The sequence below is a fragment of the Coptis chinensis genome, chromosome 7, assembly GCF_015680905.1.
Source record: "Coptis chinensis isolate HL-2020 chromosome 7, ASM1568090v1, whole genome shotgun sequence".
In the NCBI taxonomy this organism is placed as follows: Eukaryota; Viridiplantae; Streptophyta; class Magnoliopsida; order Ranunculales; family Ranunculaceae; genus Coptis; species Coptis chinensis.
Window position 1 is genome coordinate 51,135,001 of NC_141462.1, and position 5,181 is coordinate 51,140,181.

Sequence of the window (5,181 nt, forward strand, 5' to 3'; positions counted from 1 at the left end):
TGATTATATACTAGGGCATGAATTAGAAACCTTGATTAACAAAAGATACATTGAAATTCTAGAGCAACAAGGATCAAGAGAAATATCCTTCAAGTTGCTTTTTGTTTTTAATAAAGAAAACATATAAACTATTATGCCATGAAAGTCATGTACAAAGCTATATTACATTACTCTTTCTTGGTAACAATATATAAATGCTGTATACATATTTAAGTGTAAATGGCATTGCCACGTACTGCTGCAGGTATGAAAGGACGCACATGACCTATAGAATGCAGTCTAAATTTTTAGGTGCAGCTTGGTGGGTTCAAACACTGGTAATTACCCGAGACAGGTTGCTTGTATGTAGGAATGTCATTGGCATCCACATATCTGACTTCTCCGGGACCAAAATATAGATCATCGGGTTCCGTAATGCCAATGGCAAATGCAAGTATTTAAGATCATATCTACATTGACAACTAAATTCAGTATAAATATAATCATAACTACTCAAGTGGTAGTATCTAATAGTTGTTAATCAAGCTTACTTGGCGAGGTCGGTCCTACTAAACTACTCTGGGTTTCTATAACCGACATGAGTGTGTGTTCTCGAACACATATATCAGATACACTCTCGTTTGGAGTTCCATGGTCGCATGCTACACATATCATCTCCCCGATATAGTACTCATATACTATATTGATTTAAATAGATAGAGCATTGTTATGAAATATATAGCTTATGTGAATTGTGAAGTACGTGCATTCATGAATACTCTTATATGTTTTAGGCAAGATGTCGTTCACCCGTTGTTGATGAAGAATCAGATGTTATGCCATTCGGACGATGTCTATTAAAGAACTTCAAGGGAATCTAGCCTGTTGCACTTGGAAGTGTGTCTAGTGATTTTACTTCCGCAGATTCATATAGTATCACAGTTGACGACATCTTTGATTATACTACCGAGTTGTATATTGGGGAAGGAACACTTGGCGATGTTTCAATCGGCGATACAATCAAATGGCCCAAGACTTTTGTTGAGCCCATTTGATAAAGGTTGATTAACTTTTATGTGTAGCCAATTTTCTTTTGGATATTTTGTACACTTGAAGATAATATGAAGTGTAGGAAAAACTCAATGTTAAAGTTATATTCTAGAATATTTTGGTGTTTTGAAGAATGAATGGAGTGTATATTTTGAGATGTTTGTTTAAATATGGAAATGAGATGTTTGTTTCAATATAGAACAAGTAATATTAATTTTGCAGGTTAAGTGCGTCCTAATAAAATGGGGCAGGTTTAGTTGGTTGCTACAAAATATGAGATTTTTTTTTTATTTGCAATCCATCAACAACGGTTTATAACCGTTACAAATTTAAAAACGTTGCTAAAATTTTGTACAAAACAGGCATAAACAAGCAAAAAACCGTTGGAAAGTTTTTCTTGCAACGGTTAATAAGTGTTGGAAATTTGAATTTGCAACGGTTAATAACCGTTGGAAATTTTTGTTTGCAACGCTTATTAACCGTTGCAAAAAATTTCCAACACTTTACCCACGCCATATTTGTAACGCTTAAAAAGCGTTGCGAAAATTATTAGCAACGGTTTTTTGCCGTTGCAAATAGCCTGTTATGGTGTAGTCGAAAAAATGAAAAAACTATTGCATACATATTAATCTAAGTTTCTTAAGAACAATCCAAATTATAGGGTTAGTTAGGGTTACCCCTCCCCCCAATTTTCAAAAATATTAGTGATACCCCCCTAGTTGCAAGATCCAACAGCTACAAGATGAAGTTTTTTTTTCACATGAAGAAGCATTACCGTTAGATCTTACAGGGGGGAGGGGGGGTATCCCTAACAAACCTTTTTTTTGCTATAGTGGGATTAAGAAAAACAAGTTCAAAAGTATTAAGAAAAGATAAAGGTACTCCCCTTTTGATTCACCCTTCTTCTCATATCATCAGATCCATGACGGTGACGCCATTTAAAGTAGTATGTGTGGTTTGTATGGGCACACTACACTAGAAAAGGTATTTACTAACGGTTATATCCGTTACCTCTGGGGCGTCACTCTCACTTAGGCCAAATTTAGTAACGGATATAACCATTACTAATACTATTAGTAACAGTTATATCCGTTACTAAAATTATTTGTAACAGATAGCCAACAACCCATGGCCCGATTAAATTTGTCATTTGTAATGGATATAAGTGTTAGTCAAATTTGGTGCGCTTTAGTTTCTAGCGGGAAAATAATTTGTTTGTCACGGATATAACTGTTAGTAATGGATGTGGTCACCTGTTTACTAACTATTATTTGTAACGGATATATCCATTAGTAAATTGTAGCCACTAAAAAAAAATCCTGGGTCAAATAATATCCAATACAAATTTGGTCAAATAATGTCCAATACAAATTTGGTCAAATAATGTCAGATGAGCAGAAGCAGAACTATGTGACTGACTTCTCATACTTATATGCAATGATATGTTGAGTACAAAATTTTCACTGAGGCTGGGCAGAGAAAGGAGCTCCCAAAGCCTTCAAGAGTGGTGGATATGAATGGACTAAGTCAGGAGACTATGGGGAAACAAATTGATTACTGGACCCTCTCCTTCGCCATCAACGCTTCTTCCAAATTCTACATAGATCTGAAAAGCTCAAATTCAACTGAATTTCAGCTCACCCTTTAACATTATAACCTTCACTATTAAAATTATTATAAATACTAACCTCATTACTCTCCATTCTCCAGTAGATCTAAGTAAACATATAACATTTAATAGAATGCAAACATAAAACAATTACCCATTCTCTTCGGCGAGGAAATCTAGTATGGTCAATAGCAGTAGCTGCTGCACTAATTGAAGCTGCCCCTCCATTTCTAACATTCCCATTATTACTATCATTCATTCCTCCATTTCCAGCCATACTCATCATCATATACTTGTTACTCTCTCACATTTTCATAAAGATCTCTTACAATGACAACAGATCTGTAACTCAATAAAACAACATTTTGAGAGCAGCTCAAAAATATCAAGAGAGAGAGTGAAGTAGAGAGATAAGAGATGAACATCTAACAAGTATTATTATTTAGTATCTATTGTTTCTATAGCAGTGTCTGTCAAACTTCAAACTGAAATCGAAGGTCTCAACATTGCTGAAGATGTTAGTCAGCTAAATAGTTTACCACTATTACTACTTTCATTGTTAAGTTAATTTTTGTTCAGACTGTTTATAGTCTGATGGTGTTTTTGATTGGTTGTGACAGCTTATAGGTAAAACACCAATGACATACTTGAATAATATCGTAAATGGATCGCTTGCAAACATTACAGCTAAGCTTGAGATCATGGAGCCTTGTTGTAGTGTCAAAGACAGGTATGTATAATTACAATTCACGTAACTACGTTTTGTTTATAGTCGTAATCTTTATTAGTTTTCCGCATAAACAGGATTAGTTCTTACCAAAACCTACAATGATGATGGGTACAAACCACTGGCTTGCAACAAGCTCTGTCATATAAAGCTGCAAAGAACAACAATCAAAAGATAAAGATACGAATCTGCATTTCAGGATCAGGAGAAGAGTAATACAAACTACTCAAAACAGACCAAGAAGAGAGATTCATGCTACTGAATTTTGAGTTCCTTACCTCATCCCTTTTAAGCAACCCCAAAAAGTCGACTCCATTCTTTGACTAGAGCTCTCCGAGGTTAAATTCACGCATTTTCCCATATCAACAAATGGATAACATGGCAATATGTGGGTCCTTCCCATCAACTGAAGACCACAACCCTTTGTGCCCCATATCTGTTCCTGAAGCATAACGACTTTGCTCGCCATCTATAAAGAAATCACCATTTAGAATCTTACCCCCAAATGCAATTCCAACTCTTTCAGCTAGCTCATCCTTCCCCAAGAAAGTGCCCTGAATTTTTCCACTTTCTACATCATCACTTTCAGTTAAACTAACAACCTTTGAATTTTTTCTAGCTGAAATGAAAGCACTGCTACCCTCCTTTCTCCAAATGTCAGAAAGGATAAAAGCTAGTGTGATAGCAGATAGTGCAAGCCAGTCTTCATTAACCTATTCATGGAAGTTAAAGATTGTTAAGTATGGTAAGTTCACTTAGTACATATGTGTGGACAAAGTCTTGAAAGAGATATACCTTGAGAACTCCAGATTTCAAGTTAAACAATGCTATTGCTTTGCCATATGGATCACTTTTGGAGAACTCGACGACTGTCATAAAGTCACCTTCATTTTTTTGAGTTTGGCAATACTTGGGTTCATAATCCAGTTTTCTACCAGGAAAAAGAAGTACCTGGAAGCAAATTAAATGAATTTAGTGTAATTCATCAACAAGTATCCGAAGATCCAATCTGACACTCCCATAGGATGGAACATCAGGGATTTTCATTCCCAAATCACTCTGCGGATGCAACTGTATGCCAACTTTAGATTGTAAATAAATCCAAAAAATCTCTTTATAACACAAACCATAGTCTGGGTAAATACAGTTTCCGATATTAAAAATCAGGCAGCATGCCCCATTGACCCATTTGAAATACTGACTGAATGTGCCATATCCTCCCAATACCAGTTACCAAGGAAATTGAATAAAAAAAAAAAAATTGACATAATTAAAAAGCACAGAAAAGGAAAAATAATCCTTACCAAAAAAGAGGAAAAAAATGAAGCAATCATATAAGATTGTGCTAGTTAAACGTTTACCATATGGTTACCTCTGAGCTCGAAGAAATGGCAATCATCTCTCGATTTCTTCTGAAGCTGAGAGATCCAATTAAAATCCGTCAGACACCACCCTCTTTCGGAAAATTCTGCTAGCACACGTGTTTCATCAGAATATCCTACTATGCCAATAACCTCTTTCTTTGCTTTTAGGTTCTTTCCTGCCACTATGTTCTTTGAGTCCCTAAAACTCACAGATCACCAAGTCCAACTATTAGTTCAGGAATTTAAAGAACAGTTATAATGAGACTTCTACGAGTGGATATATATCTCCATACAACTAGAGAAAACATCAATATGCTACAAACAATTTCAAATATAACTTATAAACTGTTGATTAAGTCAAATCACAGAGCGTGGGTCAAAAGCTTTTGATTCCCTTCAGAGAAATTTAAGTGTAATCTAGCTTCAGTGAGGATACTAAAGATATCAATGTT

The 5,181-nt window shown here is 35.3% G+C and overlaps 1 long non-coding RNA gene across 1 annotated transcript; it reads right to left on the reverse strand.

The window, feature by feature from the left end:
- Window positions 1–2,410: 2,410 nt before the first annotated feature.
- Window positions 2,411–4,537, reverse strand: LOC147487838 (uncharacterized). Its single transcript, XR_015202426.1, has 4 exons — window positions 3,644–4,537; window positions 3,456–3,516; window positions 2,793–2,980; window positions 2,411–2,635 (listed from the first exon to the last, which is right to left on the reverse strand). It is a non-coding gene; the product is annotated as an uncharacterized LOC147487838 (long non-coding RNA).
- Window positions 4,538–5,181: the final 644 nt, after the last annotated feature.